The 20,105-nt window shown below is 35.9% G+C and overlaps 3 non-coding genes and 1 pseudogene across 3 annotated transcripts; all 4 read left to right on the forward strand.

Annotated features, from left to right (window-relative positions):
• The first annotated feature begins 1,834 nt into the window (after positions 1 to 1,834).
• On the forward strand, positions 1,835 to 2,013 carry LOC120285748. The gene has a single exon (XR_005544959.1). It is a non-coding gene; the product is annotated as a 5.8S ribosomal RNA (ribosomal RNA).
• A 394-nt stretch (positions 2,014 to 2,407) lies between these two features.
• On the forward strand, positions 2,408 to 6,364 carry LOC120285751. Its single transcript, XR_005544962.1, has one exon. It is a non-coding gene; the product is annotated as a large subunit ribosomal RNA (ribosomal RNA).
• A 6,340-nt stretch (positions 6,365 to 12,704) lies between these two features.
• On the forward strand, positions 12,705 to 12,882 carry LOC120285753 (annotated as a pseudogene).
• Positions 12,883 to 13,274: 392 nt separating this feature from the next.
• LOC120285749 lies at positions 13,275 to 17,235 on the forward strand. The gene has a single exon (XR_005544960.1). It is a non-coding gene; the product is annotated as a large subunit ribosomal RNA (ribosomal RNA).
• Positions 17,236 to 20,105: the final 2,870 nt, after the last annotated feature.

Genomic DNA, 20,105 nt, shown 5'->3' on the forward strand with positions numbered 1-20,105 from the left:
TAAAGCAGGCTTCAAATGCCTGAATATTCTGTGCATGGGATAATGAAATAAGACCTCTGTTCTGCTTTCATTGGTTTTCAGATCAAGAGGTAATGATTAATAGAAGCAGTTTGGGGGCATTAGTATTACGACGCGAGAGGTGAAATTCTTGGACCGTCGTAAGACTAACTTAAGCGAAAGCATTTGCCAAAGATGTTTTCATTAATCAAGAACGAAAGTTAGAGGTTCGAAGGCGATCAGATACCGCCCTAGTTCTAACCATAAACGATGCCAGCTAGCAATTGGGTGTAGCTACTTTTATGGCTCTCTCAGTCGCTTCCCGGGAAACCAAAGCTTTTGGGCTCCGGGGGAAGTATGGTTGCAAAGCTGAAACTTAAAGGAATTGACGGAAGGGCACCACCAGGAGTGGAGCCTGCGGCTTAATTTGACTCAACACGGGAAAACTTACCAGGTCCGAACATAAGTGTGTAAGACAGATTGATAGCTCTTTCTCGAATCTATGGGTGGTGGTGCATGGCCGTTCTTAGTTCGTGGAGTGATTTGTCTGGTTAATTCCGATAACGAACGAGACTCAAATATATTAAATAGATATCTTCAGGATTATGGTGCTGAAGCTTATGTAGCCTTCATTCATGGTGGCAGTAAAATGTTTATTGTGTTTGAATGTGTTTATGTAAGTGGAGCCGTACCTGTTGGTTTGTCCCATTATAAGGACACTAGCTTCTTAAATGGACAAATTGCGTCTAGCAATAATGAGATTGAGCAATAACAGGTCTGTGATGCCCTTAGATGTCCTGGGCTGCACGCGCGCTACAATGAAAGTATCAACGTGTATTTCCTAGACCGAGAGGTCCGGGTAAACCGCTGAACCACTTTCATGCTTGGGATTGTGAACTGAAACTGTTCACATGAACTTGGAATTCCCAGTAAGTGTGAGTCATTAACTCGCATTGATTACGTCCCTGCCCTTTGTACACACCGCCCGTCGCTACTACCGATTGAATTATTTAGTGAGGTCTCCGGACGTGATCACTGTGACGCCTTGCGTGTTACGGTTGTTTCGCAAAAGTTGACCGAACTTGATTATTTAGAGGAAGTAAAAGTCGTAACAAGGTTTCCGTAGGTGAACCTGCGGAAGGATCATTATTGTATAATATCCTTACCGTTAATAAACATTTGTTATAATACAAATAAATACAATTTACCAAAAAAAAATATTACAAAATGATTCTACGGAATCAAAAGTTAAAGTGAAAATAAAATGTAGATGGCTTTTATTTTATTTATATGTGGGGCTTGGCAACCTCATAAAAAGACTTTAACATTATTAATGTTGTTGTGCGTATTTGTGGCAGTACTTACTACAACAACGGCGTTTCCTATAAAAACAAATTCTCGAAAATGGAAATCGAAGAAACTAAACTAAATTCGAAAGTGGAAGTCGAATTAAAATTAAAATAATTTTGAATGTGGTAATCGAAATAAGTTTGTGTGTATATGGACCATAATATACACGCGTTGCGAATATGTATTGTTCATCTATGTTATGAGCATACGTTGGCTAATGCAACAACCTAAAATATACAATGTTTGTACCTGTCATCCATCAGGTTAATGTTTTATATAAATTTTGCAGTATGTGTCACCCAAAATAGCAAACCATAACCAGATTATTATGATACATAATGCTTATATGAAACTAAGACATTTCGCAACATTTATTTTAGGTATAAAAATAAATTTATTGAAGGAATTGATATATGCCAGTAAAATGGTGTATTTTTAATTTCTTTCAATAAAAACAATATTGACATTATATAAAAATGAATTATAAAACTCTAAGCGGTGGATCACTCGGCTCATGGGTCGATGAAGAACGCAGCAAACTGTGCGTCATCGTGTGAACTGCAGGACACATGAACATCGACATTTTGAACGCATATCGCAGTCCATGCTGTTATGTACTTTAATTAATTTTATAGTGCTGCTTGGACTACATATGGTTGAGGGTTGTAAGACTATGCTAATTAAGTTGTTTATAAATTTTTTATAAGCATATGGTATATTATTGGATTAAATAATGATTTTATTCATAATATTAAAAAAGAAATGAAAAACATTATCTCACATTTGAATGTGAAAAACGAAGAGAAATATTTTCTTTTTCAATCAAATAATACTGAGAAATGTCTAGCATAAAAAATTGAAATATTTTTCATCTAGAATTGTCTCTTATTAATGATTCGAAAAAAAAAAAACTTGGTTATGTTATTATTCTTCGTTGGTTCGTTAAATGGATAAAAAATAACTTTGCTTACAAGAACTATTGGAACTATTTATAACGAATTTAATTGATTGTTTTATCATTTATATATAAAGAATTTATGGCAAAATATAGTTATATATACAACCTCAACTCATATGGGACTACCCCTGAATTTAAGCATATTAATTAGGGGAGGAAAAGAAAACTAACAAGGATTTTCTTAGTAGCGGCGAGCGAAAAGAAAACAGTTCAGCACTAAGTCACTTTGTCTATATGGCAAATGTGAGATGCAGTGTATGGAGCGTCAATATTCTAGTATGAGAAATTAATGATTTAAGTCCTTCTTAAATGAGGCCATTTACCCATAGAGGGTGCCAGGCCCGCCTATAACGTTAATGATTACTAGATGATGTTTCCAAAGAGTCGTGTTGCTTGATAGTGCAGCACTAAGTGGGTGGTAAACTCCATCTAAAACTAAATATAACCATGAGACCGATAGTAAACAAGTACCGTGAGGGGAAAGTTGAAAAGAACTCTGAATAGAGAGTTAAACAGTACGTGAAACTGCTTAGAGGTTAAGCCCGATGAACCTGAATATCCGTTTATGGAAAATTCATCATTAAAATTGTAATATTAAATAATATTATTAAGAATAATGTGCATTTTTTTCCATATAAGGACATTGTAATCTATTAGCATATCCCAAATTTATTCATAAAATATAACTTATAGTTTATTCCAATTAAATTGCTTGCATTTTTAACACAGAATAAATGTTATTAATTTGATAAAGTGCTGATAGATTTATATTATTACAGAGCGTTAATTTTCGGAATTATATAATGGCATAATTATCATTGATTTTTGTGTTTATTATATGCTCTTGTATGATTAACAATGCGAAAGATTCAGGATACCTTCGGGACCCGTCTTGAAACACGGACCAAGGAGTCTAACATATGTGCAAGTTATTGGGATGTAAACCTAATAGCGTAATTAACTTGACTAATAATGGATTAGTTTTTTAGCTATTTATAGCTAATTAACACAATCCCGGGGCGTTCTATATAGTTATGTATAATGTATATTTATATTATTTATGCCTCTAACTGGAACGTACCTTGAGCATATATGCTGTGACCCGAAAGATGGTGAACTATACTTGATCAGGTTGAAGTCAGGGGAAACCCTGATGGAAGACCGAAACAGTTCTGACGTGCAAATCGATTGTCAGAATTGAGTATAGGGGCGAAAGACCAATCGAACCATCTAGTAGCTGGTTCCTTCCGAAGTTTCCCTCAGGATAGCTGGTGCATTTTAATATTATATAAAATAATCTTATCTGGTAAAGCGAATGATTAGAGCCTTAGGGTCGAAACGATCTTAACCTATTCTCAAACTTTAAATGGGTAAGAACCTTAACTTTCTTGATATGAAGTTCAAGTTATGATATAATGTGCCCAGTGGGCCACTTTGGTAAGCAGAACTGGCGCTGTGGGATGAACCAAACGTAATGTTACGGTGCCCAAATTAACAACTCATGCAGATACCATGAAAGGCGTTGGTTGCTTAAAACAGCAGGACGGTGATCATGGAAGTCGAAATCCGCTAAGGAGTGTGTAACAACTCACCTGCCGAAGCAACTAGCCCTTAAAATGGATGGCGCTTAAGTTGTATACCTATACATTACCGCTAAAGTAGATGATTTATATTACTTGTGATATAAATTTTGAAACTTTAGTGAGTAGGAAGTACAATGGTATGCGTAGAAGTGTTTGGCGTAAGCCTGCATGGAGCTGCCATTGGTACAGATCTTGGTGGTAGTAGCAAATAATCGAATGAGACCTTGGAGGACTGAAGTGGAGAAGGGTTTCGTGTGAACAGTGGTTGATCACGAGTTAGTCGGTCCTAAGTTCAAGGCGAAAGCCGAAAATTTTCAAGTAAAACAAAAATGCCTAACTATATAAACAAAGCGAATATAATACACTTGAATAATTTTGAACGAAAGGGAATACGGTTCCAATTCCGTAACCTGTTGAGTATCCGTTTGTTATAAATATGGGCCTCGTGCTCATCCTGGCAACAGGAACGACCATAAAGAAGCCGTCGAGAGATATCGGAAGAGTTTTCTTTTCTGTTTTATAGCCGTACTACCATGGAAGTCTTTCGCAGAGAGATATGGTAGATGGGCTAGAAGAGCATGACATATACTGTTGTGTCGATATTTTCTCCTCGGACCTTGAAAATTTATGGTGGGGACACGCAAACTTCTCAACAGGCCGTACCAATATCCGCAGCTGGTCTCCAAGGTGAAGAGTCTCTAGTCGATAGAATAATGTAGGTAAGGGAAGTCGGCAAATTAGATCCGTAACTTCGGGATAAGGATTGGCTCTGAAGATTGAGATAGTCGGGCTTGATTGGGAAACAATAACATGGTTTATGTGCTCGTTCTGGGTAAATAGAGTTTCTAGCATTTATGTTAGTTACTTGTTCCCCGGATAGTTTAGTTACGTAGCCAATTGTGGAACTTTCTTGCTAAAATTTTTAAGAATACTATTTGGGTTAAACCAATAGTTCTTATCAATTATAACGATTATCAATTAACAATCAATTCAGAACTGGCACGGACTTGGGGAATCCGACTGTCTAATTAAAACAAAGCATTGTGATGGCCCTAGCGGGTGTTGACACAATGTGATTTCTGCCCAGTGCTCTGAATGTCAAAGTGAAGAAATTCAAGTAAGCGCGGGTCAACGGCGGGAGTAACTATGACTCTCTTAAGGTAGCCAAATGCCTCGTCATCTAATTAGTGACGCGCATGAATGGATTAACGAGATTCCTACTGTCCCTATCTACTATCTAGCGAAACCACAGCCAAGGGAACGGGCTTGGAATAATTAGCGGGAAAGAAGACCCTTTTGAGCTTGACTCTAATCTGGCAGTGTAAGGAGACATAAGAGGTGTAGAATAAGTGGGAGATATTAGACCTCGGTTTGGTATCGTCAATGAAATACCACTACTCTTATTGTTTCCTTACTTACTTGATTAAATGGAACGTGTATCATTTCCTAGCCATTATACGGATATATTTATTATATCTTATGGTATTGGGTTTTGATGCAAGCTTCTTGATCAAAGTATCACGAGTTGTTATATAATCGCAAACAAATTCTTTAATAAAACGATGCATTTATGTATTTTTGATTTGAAAATTTGGGTATAACTCCAATTACTCAGGTATGATCCAATTCAAGGACATTGCCAGGTAGGGAGTTGACTGGGGCGGTACATCTCTCAAATAATAACGGAGGTGTCCCAAGGCCAGCTCAGTGCGGACAGAAACCACACATAGAGCAAAAGGGCAAATGCTGACTTGATCTCGGTGTTCAGTACACACAGGGACAGCAAAAGCTCGGCCTATCGATCCTTTTGGTTTAAAGAGTTTTTAACAAGAGGTGTCAGAAAAGTTACCATAGGATAACTGGCTTGTGGCGGCCAAGCGTTCATAGCGACGTCGCTTTTTGATCCTTCGATGTCGGCTCTTCCTATCATTGTGAAGCAAAATTCACCAAGCGTTGGATTGTTCACCCATGCAAGGGAACGTGAGCTGGGTTTAGACCGTCGTGAGACAGGTTAGTTTTACCCTACTAATGACAAAACGTTGTTGCGACAGCATTCCTGCGTAGTACGAGAGGAACCGCAGGTACGGACCAATGGCACAATACTTGTTCGAGCGAACAGTGGTATGACGCTACGTCCGTTGGATTATGCCTGAACGCCTCTAAGGTCGTATCCGTGCTGGACTGCAATGATAAATAAGGGGCAATTTGCATTGTATGGCTTCTAAACCATTTAAAGTTTATAATTTATTTTATAAACGACAATGGATGTGATGCCAATGTAATTTGTAACATAGTAAATTAGGAGGATCTTCGATCACCTGATGCCGCGCTAGTTACATATAAAAGCATTATTTAATACAATGACAAAGCCTAGAATCAATTGTAAACGACTTTTGTAACAGGCAAGGTGTTGTAAGTGGTTGAGCAGCTGCCATACTGCGATCCACTGAAGCTTATCCTTTGCTTGATGATTCGATAAATAAATGATTTTTTCCTGTAGCCAAACACCTCGTCATCAATTTAGTGACGCATATGATATTGTCCCTATCATATAATTTTTGATATAAAGACTTTAAAGAATTGTATCAAGTTGCCAAACACCTCGTCATCAATTTAGTGACGCATATGATATTGTCCCTATCATATAATTAATATAAAGACTTTAATGAATTGTGTCAAGTTGCCAAACACCTCGTCATCAATTTAGTGACGCATATGATATTGTCCCTATCATATAATTAATATAAAGAATTTTAATGAATTGTGTCAAGTTGCCAAACACCTCGTCATCAATTTAGTGACGCATATGATATTGTCCCTATCATATAATTTTTGATATAAAGACTTTAAAGAATTGTATCAAGTTGCCAAACACCTCGTCATCAATTTAGTGACGCATATGATATTGTCCATATCATATAATTAATATAAAGACTTTAATGAATTGTGTCAAGTTGCCAAACACCTCGTCATCAATTTAGTGACGCATATGATATATTGTCCCTATCATATAATTTTTGATATAAAGACTTTAAAGAATTGTATCAAGTTGCCAAACACCTCGTCATCAATTTAGTGACGCATATGATATTGTCCATATCATATAATTAATATAAAGACTTTAATGAATTGTGTCAAGTTGCCAAACACCTCGTCATCAATTTAGTGACGCATATGATATTGTCCCTATCATATAATTAATATAAAGACTTTAATGAATTGTGTCAAGTTGCCAAACACCTCGTCATCAATTTAGTGACGCATATGATATTGTCCATATCATATAATTAATATAAAGACTTTAATGAATTGTGTCAAGTTGCCAAACACCTCGTCATCAATTTAGTGACGCATATGATATTGTCCCTATCATATAATTTTTGATATAAGACTTTAAAGAATTGTATCAAGTTGCCAAACACCTCGTCATCAATTTAGTGACGCATATGATATTGTCCATATCATATAATTAATATAAAGACTTTAATGAATTGTGTCAAGTTGCCAAACACCTCGTCATCAATTTAGTGACGCATATGATATTGTCCCTATCATATAATTAATATAAAGACTTTAATGAATTGTGTCAAGTTGCCAAACACCTCGTCATCAATTTAGTGACGCATATGATATTGTCCCTATCATATAATTAATATAAAGAATTTTAATGAATTGTGTCAAGTTGCCAAACACCTCGTCATCAATTTAGTGACGCATATGATATTGTCCTATCATATAATTAATATAAAAACTTTTAATGAATTGTGTCAAGTTGCCAACACTCGTCATCAATTTAGTGACGCATATGATATGTCCCTATCATATATATTTTTTGATATAAAGACTTTAAAGAATTTGTATCAAGGTTGCGCCGACACCATATTGGTTCTTATCATACATAGTCATAATAATATTATGAAATGATTATATGTATAAGGAAAAAATGCTGAAATATTCCATATTACTTAGTATATAGGGAAAACCGTTGCCGACCTCTCATATTGTATTCCTTATGTGTTCATATGATTTTGGCAATTAATAGTAAATTAAATAATATACTATGAAAATGATTAATTATTATATGTATAAGGAAAAATGCTGAAATATTCCCATATTATCTTTAGTATTATAGGAAAACCGTTGCGACCTCGTCATATTGTTCAAAACTTATGCTATTCATATGATTTTGGCAATTAATGAGTAAATTAAATAATATACATATGAAAATGATTAATTATTATATGTATAAGGAAAAACATGCTGAAATATTCCCATTCTCTCAGTATTATAGAGAAAAGCCTTATAGTGAGAGGTATAGTATGTAAACGACCGGAATTACGACAGGGTTCAAAACTACTATAGTAGGCAGTGGTTGCCGACCTCTCATATTGTTCAAACTTATGTATTCATATGATTTTGGCAATTATATGAGTAAATTAAATAATATACATATGAAAATGATTAATTATTATATGTATAAGGGAAAAATGCTGAAATATTCCCACATTCTCTCAGTATTATAGAGAAAAGCCATTATAGTGAGAGGGTATAGTAGCTGTAAACGACGGAATTACGACAGAGGGTTCAAAAACTACTATAGGTAGGCAGTGGTTGCCGACCTCTCATATTGTTCAAAACTTATGTATTCATATGATTTTGGAATATATGAGTAAATTAAATAATATACATATGAAAATGATTAATTATTATATGTATAAGGGAAAAAATGCTGAAATATTCCCACATTCTCTCAGTATTATAGAGAAAAGCCATTATAGTGAGAGGTATAGTAGTGTAAACGACCGGAATTACGACAGAGGGTTCAAAAACTACTATAGGTAGGCAGTGGTTGCCGACCTCTCATATTGTTCAAAACTTATGAATTCATATGATTTTGGGAATTATATGAGTAAATTAAATAATATACATATGAAAATGATTAATTATTATATGTATAAGGAAAAAAATGCTGAAATATTCCCACATTCTCTTAGTATTATAGAGAAAAAGCCATTATAGGGAGAGGGTATAGTAGTGTAAACGACCGGAATTACGACAGAGGGTTCAAAAACTACTATAGGTAGCAGTGGTGCCGACCTCCATATTGTTCAAAACTATGTATTCATATGATTTTGGCAATAATATGAGTAAATTAAATAATAAACATATGAAAATTAATATGTATTATATGTATAAAGAAAAAAATAATCATATTATATATGAATAATGGAAAAAAAAAATGAAATGTTCATATAATCTCTTAATATATAAGAGAATAGCCCGTATGTTGGGTGGAAACGGAATTGAAAATACCCGCTTTGACGACAGCGGGTTCAAAAACTACTATAGGTAGGCAGTGGTTGCCGACCTCCCGCATTATTCGAATATTTATTTCGGATTATGTTTATATTGGTTACATACAATAAAGTATATTATTATCCGTACAAATTTGTTTCTCAGTTCTATAGAACACGGGACTTGGCTCCGCGGATAATAGGAATATACGCTTTTTTAGATGATATCGTTGAAACAACAGTCAAGTATTCTATTATAAATAGAATAACAAATCGTTTCCATATATTATCGTTAATTTTTGGAGGCAGGCAAATATTTATTTATTACCTCCGTATAGTTGGATTATTATATCGTTAGGTATAATACAAATTGGATTCTTATGAAAGAAATATAAAATTATATATTAAATGTGGAAATATTATCATATGCGCTTGGTTTTATGTTTATATTACCAGAGAGATATATGAAAAGAGATAAATTTTAAATTTATCTTCAAAATGCAAATGATTTAACTTAATATTTATATTGGTTAAACAAAATTGTACATGTTGTGGATACAATAATTATGTATGTTGGAAATAAAATGATATTTTATAATGAAATATGTTATATAAAAAGATATAATTATAGAAACATATATATTACAATAATTATATGAAATTCTTGTTATATTGGTAAAACAAGTATAAATTAAAATGAAATTATGGATTACGAATGCTATATTAAAATGGCCGTAATCGAATGGATATTTTACTTATAAATATATATTTAAAATTTTTACCCAAAGGCGAAATATTGAATTTTATTCAATATAATAAAAATCATGGAATATATAAAGTGAAAAATCCATATATCTATTATATTGCTTATTTCGATTCAAAAAATATGAATGGAATATGAAGGAAAAACATTATTCTGGTTGATCCTGCCAGTAGTTATATGCTTGTCTCAAAGATTAAGCCATGCATGTCTAAGTACACACGAATTAAAAGTGAAACCGCAAAAGGCTCATTATATCAGTTATGGTTCCTTAGATCGTTAACAGTTACTTGGATAACTGTGGTAATTCTAGAGCTAATACATGCAATTAAAACATGAACCTTATGGGACATGTGCTTTTATTAGGCTAAACCAAGCGATCGAAGATCGTTATATTGGTTGAACTCTAGATACATGCAGATCGTATGGTCTTGTACCTGACGACAGATCTTTCAAATGTCTGCCCTATCAACTTTTGATGGTAGTATCTAGGACTACCATGGTTGCAACGGGTACGGGGGAATCAGGGTTCGATTCCGGAGAGGGAGCTGAGAAACGGCTACCACATCTAAGGAAGGCAGCAGGCGCGTAAATTACCCACTCCCAGCTCGGGAGGTAGTGACGAAAAAATAACAATAACAGGACTCATATCCGAGGCCCTGTAATTGGAATGAGTACACTTTAAATCCTTTAACAAGGACAATTGGAGGGCAAGTCTGGTGCCAGCAGCCGCGGTAATTCCAGCTCCAATAGCGTTATTAAAGTTGTTGCGGTTTAAAACGTTCGTAGTTGAACTTGTGCTTCATACGGGTAGTACAACTTACATTGTGGTTAGTACTATACCTTTATGTATGTAAGCGTATTAACCGGTGGAGTTCTTATATGTGATTAAATACTTGTATTTTTTCATATGTTTCCTCCTATTTAAAAACCTGCACTAGTGCTCTTAAACGAGTGTTATTGTGGGCCGGTACTATTACTTTGAACAATTAGAGTGCTTAAAGCAGGCTTCAAATGCCTGAATATTCTGTGCATGGGATAATGAAATAAGACCTCTGTTCTGCTTTCATTGGTTTCAGATCAAGAGGTAATGATTAATAGAAGCAGTTTGGGGCATTAGTATTACGACGCGAGAGTGTGAAATTCTTGGACCGTCGTAAGACTAACTTAAGCGAAAGCATTTGCCAAAGATGTTTTCATTAATCAAGAACGAAAGTTAGAGGTTCGAAGGCGATCAGATACCGCCCTAGTTCTAACCATAAACGATGCCAGCTAGCAATTGGGTGTAGCTACTTTTATGGCTCTCTCAGTCGCTTCCCGGGAAACCAAAGCTTTGGGCTCCGGGGGAAGTATGGTTGCAAGCTGAAACTTAAAGGAATTGACGGAAGGGCACACCAGGAGTGGAGCCTGCGGCTTAATTTGACTCAACCGGGAAAACTTACCAGGTCCGAACATAAGTGTGTAAGACAGATTGATAGCTCTTTCTCGAATCTATGGTGGTGGGCATGGCCGTTCTTTAGTTCGTGGAGTGATTTGTCTGGTTAATTCCGATAACGAACGAGACTCAAATATATTAAATAGATATCTTCAGGATTATGGTGCTGAGCTTATGTAGCCTTCATTCATGGTGGCAGTAAAATGTTTATTGTGTTTGAATGTGTTTATGTAAGTGGAGCCGTACCTGTTGGTTTGTCCCATTATAAGGACACTAGCTTTTAAATGGACAAATGCGTCTAGCAATAATGAGATTGAGCAATAACAGGTCTGTGATGCCCTTAGATGTCTGGGTGCACGCGCGCTACAATGAAAGTATCAACGTGTATTTCCTAGACCGAGAGGTCCGGGTTGAAACTTTCGCTTGATTGTGTGAGTTCAATTAACTCGCATTGATTACGTCCCTGCCTTTGTACACACCGCCGTCGCTAACTACCGATTGAATTATTTAGTGAGTCTCCGGGACGTGATCACTGTGACGCCTTGCGTGTTACGGTTGTTTCGCAAAAGTTGACCGAACTTGATTATTTAGAGGAAGTAAAAGTCGTAACAAGGTTTCCGTAGGTGAACCTGCGGAAGGATCATTATTGTATAATATCCTTACCGTTAATAAACATTTGTTATAATACAAATAAATACAATTTACCAAAATAAAATATTACAAAATGATTCTACGGAATCAAAAGTTAAAGTGAAAATAAAATGTAGATGGCTTTTATTTATTTATATGTGGGCTTGGCAACCTCATAAAAAGACTTTAACATTATTAATGTTGTTGTGCGTATTTGTGGCAGTACTTACTACAACAACGGCGTTTCCTATAAAAACAAATTCTCGAAAATGGAAATCGAAGAAACTAAACTAAATTCGAAAGTGGAAGTCGAATTAAAATTAAAATAATTTGAATGTGGTAATCGAAATAAGTTTGTGTGTATATGGACCATAATATACACGCGTGCGAATATGTATTGTTCATCTATGTTATGAGCATACGTTGGCTAATGCAACAACCTAAATATACAATGTTTGTACCTGTCATCCATCAGGTTAATGTTTTATATAAATTTGCAGTATGTGTCACCCAAAATAGCAAACCATAACCAGATTATTATGATACATAATGCTTATATGAAACTAAGACATTTCGCAACATTTATTTTAGGTATAAAAATAAATTATTGAAGGAATTGATATATGCCAGTAAAATGGTGTATTTTTAATTTCTTTCAATAAAAACAATATTGACATTATATAAAAATGAATTATAAAACTCTAAGCGGTGATCACTCGGCTCATGGGTCGATGAAGAACGCAGCAAACTGTGCGTCATCGTGTGAACTGCAGGACACATGAACATCGACATTTTGAACGCATATCGCAGTCCATGCTGTTATGTACTTTAATTAATTTTATAGTGCTGCTTGGACTACATATGGTTGAGGGTTGTAAGACTATGCTAATTAAGTTGTTTATAAATTTTTTATAAGCATATGGTATATTATTGGATTAAATAATGATTTTATTCATAATATTAAAAAGAAATGAAAAACATTATCTCACATTTGAATGTGAAAAACGAAGAGAAATATTTTCTTTTCAATCAAATAATACTGAGAAATGTCTAGCATAAAAAATTGAAATATTTTTCATCTAGAATTGTCTCTTATTAATGATTCGAAAAAAAAAAAACTTGGTTATGTTATTATTCTTCGTTGGTTCGTTAAATGGATAAAAAATAACTTTGCTTACAAGAACTATTGGAACTATTTATAACGAATTTAATTGATTGTTTTATCATTTATATATAAAGAATTTATGGCAAAATATAGTTATATATACAACCTCAACTCATATGGGACTACCCCCTGAATTTAAGCATATTAATTAGGGGAGGAAAAGAAACTAACAAGGATTTTCTTAGTAGCGGCGAGCGAAAAGAAAACAGTTCAGCACTAAGTCACTTGTCTATATGGCAAATGTGAGATGCAGTGTATGGAGCGTCAATATTCTAGTATGAGAAATTAATGATTTAAGTCCTTCTTAAATGAGGCCATTTACCCATAGAGGGTGCCAGGCCCGTATAACGTTAATGATTACTAGATGATGTTTCCAAAGAGTCGTGTTGCTTGATAGTGCAGCACTAAGTGGGTGGTAAACTCCATCTAAAACTAAATATAACCATGAGACCGATAGTAAACAAGTACCGTGAGGGAAAGTTGAAAAGAACTCTGAATAGAGAGTTAAACAGTACGTGAAACTGCTTAGAGGTTAAGCCCGATGAACCTGAATATCCGTTATGGAAAATTCATCATTAAAATTGTAATATTTAAATAATATTATTAAGAATAATGTGCATTTTTTCCATATAAGGACATTGTAATCTATTAGCATATCCCAAATTTATCATAAAATATAACTTATAGTTTATTCCAATTAAATTGCTTGCATTTTAACACAGAATAAATGTTATTAATTTGATAAAGTGCTGATAGATTTATATTATTACAGAGCGTTAATTTTTCGGAATTATATAATGGCATAATTATCATTGATTTTTGTGTTTATTATATGCTCTTGTATGATTAACAATGCGAAAGATTCAGGATACCTTCGGGACCCGTCTTGAAACACGGACCAAGGAGTCTAACATATGTGCAAGTTATTGGGATGTAAACCTAATAGCGTAATTAACTTGACTAATAATGGGATTAGTTTTTTAGCTATTTATAGCTAATTAACACAATCCCGGGGCGTTCTATATAGTTATGTATAATGTATATTTATATTATTTATGCCTCTAACTGGAACGTACCTTGAGCATATATGCTGTGACCCGAAAGATGGTGAACTATACTTGATCAGGTTGAAGTCAGGGGAAACCCTGATGGAAGACCGAAACAGTTCTGACGTGCAAATCGATTGTCAGAATTGAGTATAGGGGCGAAAGACCAATCGAACCATCTAGTAGCTGGTTCCTTCCGAAGTTTCCCTCAGGATAGCTGGTGCATTTTAATATTATATAAAATAATCTTATCTGGTAAAGCGAATGATTAGAGGCCTTAGGGTCGAAACGATCTTAACCTATTCTCAAACTTTAAATGGGTAAGAACCTTAACTTTCTTGATATGAAGTTCAAGGTTATGATATAATGTGCCCAGTGGGCCACTTTTGGTAAGCAGAACTGGCGCTGTGGGATGAACCAAACGTAATGTTACGGTGCCCAAATTAACAACTCATGCAGATACCATGAAAGGCGTTGGTTGCTTAAAACAGCAGGACGGTGATCATGGAAGTCGAAATCCGCTAAGGAGTGTGTAACAACTCACCTGCCGAAGCAACTAGCCCTTAAAATGGATGGCGCTTAAGTTGTATACCTATACATTACCGCTAAAGTAGATGATTTATATTACTTGTGATATAAATTTTGAAACTTTAGTGAGTAGGAAGGTACAATGGTATGCGTAGAAGTGTTTGGCGTAAGCCTGCATGGAGCTGCCATTGGTACAGATCTTGGTGGTAGTAGCAAATAATCGAATGAGACCTTGGAGGACTGAAGTGGAGAAGGGTTTCGTGTGAACAGTGGTTGATCACGAGTTAGTCGGTCCTAAGTTCAAGGCGAAAGCCGAAAATTTTCAAGTAAAACAAAAATGCCTAACTATATAAACAAAGCGAATATAATACACTTGAATAATTTTGAACGAAAGGGAATACGGTTCCAATTCCGTAACCTGTTGAGTATCCGTTTGTTATTAAATATGGGCCTCGTGCTCATCCTGGCAACAGGAACGACCATAAAGAAGCCGTCGAGAGATATCGGAAGAGTTTTCTTTTCTGTTTTATAGCCGTACTACCATGGAAGTCTTTCGCAGAGAGATATGGTAGATGGGCTAGAAGAGCATGACATATACTGTTGTGTCGATATTTTCTCCTCGGACCTTGAAAATTTATGGTGGGGACACGCAAACTTCTCAACAGGCCGTACCAATATCCGCAGCTGGTCTCCAAGGTGAAGAGTCTCTAGTCGATAGAATAATGTAGGTAAGGGAAGTCGGCAAATTAGATCCGTAACTTCGGGATAAGGATTGGCTCTGAAGATTGAGATAGTCGGGCTTGATTGGGAAACAATAACATGGTTTATGTGCTCGTTCTGGGTAAATAGAGTTTCTAGCATTTATGTTAGTTACTTGTTCCCCGGATAGTTTAGTTACGTAGCCAATTGTGGAACTTTCTTGCTAAAATTTTTAAGAATACTATTTGGGTTAAACCAATTAGTTCTTATCAATTATAACGATTATCAATTAACAATCAATTCAGAACTGGCACGGACTTGGGGAATCCGACTGTCTAATTAAAACAAAGCATTGTGATGGCCCTAGCGGGTGTTGACACAATGTGATTTCTGCCCAGTGCTCTGAATGTCAAAGTGAAGAAATTCAAGTAAGCGCGGGTCAACGGCGGGAGTAACTATGACTCTCTTAAGGTAGCCAAATGCCTCGTCATCTAATTAGTGACGCGCATGAATGGATTAACGAGATTCCTACTGTCCCTATCTACTATCTAGCGAAACCACAGCCAAGGGAACGGGCTTGGAATAATTAGCGGGGAAAGAAGACCCTTTTGAGCTTGACTCTAATCTGGCAGTGTAAGGAGACATAAGAGGTGTAGAATAAGTGGGAGATATTAGACCTCGGTTTGGTATCGTCAATGAAATACCACTACTCTTATTGTTTCCTTACTTACTTGATTAAATGGAACGTGTATCATTTCCTAGCCATTATACGGATATATTTATTATATCTTATGGTATTGGGTTTTGATGCAAGCTTCTTGATCAAAGTATCACGAGTTTGTTATATAATCGCAAACAAATTCTTTAATAAAACGATGCATTTATGTATTTTTGATTTGAAAATTTGGTATAACTCCAATTACTCAGGTATGATCCAATTCAAGGACATTGCCAGGTAGGGAGTTTGACTGGGGCGGTACATCTCTCAAATAATAACGGAGGTGTCCCAAGGCCAGCTCAGTGCGGACAGAAACCACACATAGAGCAAAAGGGCAAATGCTGACTTGATCTCGGTGTTCAGTACACACAGGGACAGCAAAAGCTCGGCCTATCGATCCTTTTGGTTTAAAGAGTTTTTAACAAGAGGTGTCAGAAAAGTTACCATAGGGATAACTGGCTTGTGGCGGCCAAGCGTTCATAGCGACGTCGCTTTTTGATCCTTCGATGTCGGCTCTTCCTATCATTGTGAAGCAAAATTCACCAAGCGTTGGATTGTTCACCCATGCAAGGGAACGTGAGCTGGGTTTAGACCGTCGTGAGACAGGTTAGTTTTACCCTACTAATGACAAAACGTTGTTGCGACAGCATTCCTGCGTAGTACGAGAGGAACCGCAGGTACGGACCAATGGCACAATACTTGTTCGAGCGAACAGTGGTATGACGCTACGTCCGTTGGATTATGCCTGAACGCCTCTAAGGTCGTATCCGTGCTGGACTGCAATGATAAATAAGGGGCAATTTGCATTGTATGGCTTCTAAACCATTTAAAGTTTATAATTTATTTTATAAACGACAATGGATGTGATGCCAATGTAATTTGTAACATAGTAAATTAGGAGGATCTTCGATCACCTGATGCCGCGCTAGTTACATATAAAAGCATTATTTAATACAATGACAAAGCCTAGAATCAATTGTAAACGACTTTTGTAACAGGCAAGGTGTTGTAAGTGGTTGAGCAGCTGCCATACTGCGATCCACTGAAGCTTATCCTTTGCTTGATGATTCGATAAATAAATGATTTTTTCCTGTAGCCAAACACCTCGTCATCAATTTAGTGACGCATATGATATTGTCCCTATCATATAATTTTTGATATAAAGACTTTAAAGAATTGTATCAAGTTGCCAAACACCTCGTCATCAATTTAGTGACGCATATGATATTGTCCCTATCATATAATTAATATAAAGACTTTAATGAATTGTGTCAAGTTGCCAAACACCTCGTCATCAATTTAGTGACGCATATGATATTGTCCCTATCATATAATTAATATAAAGAATTTAATGAATTGTGTCAAGTTGCCAAACACCTCGTCATCAATTTAGTGACGCATATGATATTGTCCCTATCATATAATTTTTGATATAAAGACTTTAAAGAATTGTATCAAGTTGCCAAACACCTCGTCATCAATTTAGTGACGCATATGATATTGTCCATATCATATAATTAATATAAAGACTTTAATGAATTGTGTCAAGTTGCCAAACACCTCGTCATCAATTTAGTGACGCATATGATATTGTCCCTATCATATAATTTTGATATAAAGACTTTAAAGAATTGTATCAAGTTGCCAAACACCTCGTCATCAATTTAGTGACGCATATGATATTGTCCATATCATATAATTAATATAAAGACTTTAATGAATTGTGTCAAGTTGCCAAACACCTCGTCATCAATTTAGTGACCATATGATATTGTCCCTATCATATAATTAATATAAAGACTTTAATGAATTGTATCAAGTTGCCAAACACCTCGTCATCAATTTAGTGACGCATATGATATTGTCCATATCATATAATTAATATAAAGACTTTAATGAATTGTGTCAAGTTGCCAAACACCTCGTCATCAATTTAGTGACGCATATGATATTGTCCCTATCATATAATTTTTGATATAAAGACTTTAAAGAATTGTATCAAGTTGCCAAACACCTCGTCATCAATTTAGTGACGCATATGATATTGTCCATATCATATAATTAATATAAAGACTTTAATGAATTGTGTCAAGTTGCCAAACACCTCGTCATCAATTTAGTGACGCATATGATATTGTCCCTATCATATAATTAATATAAAGACTTTAATGAATTGTGTCAAGTTGCCAAACACCTCGTCATCAATTTAGTGACGCATATGATATTGTCCCTATCATATAATTAATATAAAGACTTTAATGAATTGTGTCAAGTTGCCAAACACCTCGTCATCAATTTAGTGACGCATATGATATTGTCCCTATCATATAATTAATATAAAGACTTTAATGAATTGTGTCAAGTTGCCAAACACCTCGTCATCAATTTAGTGACGCATATGATATTGTCCCTATCATATAATTAATATAAAAACTTTTAATGAATTGTGTCAAGTTGCCAAACACCTCGTCATCAATTTAGTGACGCATATGATATTGTCCCTATCATATAATTTTTGATATAAAGACTTTAAAGAATTGTATCAAGTTGCCAAACACCTCGTCATCAACTACTATATTATGGTTGCGCCGACCTCTCATATTGTATTCTCTTATGTGTTCATAGGATTTTGGCAATTATATACGAGTAAATTAAATAATATACTTATGAAAATGATTAATTCTTATATGTATAAGGGAAAAAATGCTGAAATATTCCCATATTATCTTAGTATTATAGAGGAAAGACCGTTGCCGACCTCTCATATTGTTCAAAACTTATGTATTCATATGATTTTGGCAATTAAATGAGTAAATTAAATAATATACAAATTAAACCAAATACGTTTGTATTGAATGGTTCTTTTTATTAGAGCCAACTGCTCTGAATTTTGGTATCTTACGAACTAAATGCAAATCAAATTTATTCAGGCCGCCAAGTCTTCGGTTGGAGGCAGCGGTCCCAGCAGAGCGCTTAGTCAGCGCCTCGTGCCGTCTGGAGTTCCGTGCCTTCGACGGTCACCCAGCGCGCACATGCCCGCCTCGCATTACGCTGACCCTTGCACATCGCTTTCGCTAAAGCGAAATGCGTTACTGGGCTGGCTCAGCGTCGCCGATGTTATTGTTGGTCCATCCGGTCTTGGATGGCATTTCGGCGGGTCGTCGCACCCCTCTGACTTGCTCGTGTTAACTCCTCCTTGTCTTAAGATGAAGTCGTCCCCGGATTCAATGGTCTTAGATGGTTGTTGACGTTTGGCTTTCAGACGGTAGATAAGAAAGATGATGACCAGGGTTATTGAGGCTGTGGAGGAGACAGAGCAAAAGATCCAGGTGTTGCCTGATGGCAGTCGGGATTGGAGGTGGTTGATGTGCTGCAGATTTTTAACGCTCATTCCGTGAATTGATGACAGACTAAGGCGCTCTAGATGCCTCAGAACGTTTACTTGGGCCATGGCTGAAACTGCGGCTTTCTTCTTTGATGTTCCGATATTGTTGACGTAAAGGGTGCCGTTTATTTTAATTTTTTCGGTATATGATACCAGGTAAGTTCCTGATATCATCCGGCTTATTCCCTTTTCGTCGGTGATATTTATCGTTACATCGTTGGTGATGAGCATTCCCTCGTCGATCATGGTGACTGGGTCCAAGTGTCCAGGCTGGGTGTTGCAATGGGCGACCATGCCAGAGATGAGTTGTTGTGCGCAAGTTGGCGCTTTCGATCTCCTGCAGAAGGTGGTGCCCGCTGATACATTGCAGTCCTTGACCGCGAAGGTTTCCGTACCGCAATCCGCGACCGTGCTACCGTCCTCGAAATCTAAGATTCTATTTTCATGCTGTACTGGGAATATTCTTATTTTTCTACAAGTTAACAAAGGCTTCGGAAATTTTATTAAAAAGTACAATAGGTCTCGATTTTGAAAAGTTTTTATGCTAGCTACCTCTA

Source organism: Drosophila simulans, unplaced genomic scaffold, assembly GCF_016746395.2.
Source record: "Drosophila simulans strain w501 unplaced genomic scaffold, Prin_Dsim_3.1 Segkk95_quiver_pilon, whole genome shotgun sequence".
NCBI lineage: Eukaryota > Metazoa > Arthropoda > Insecta > Diptera > Drosophilidae > Drosophila > Drosophila simulans.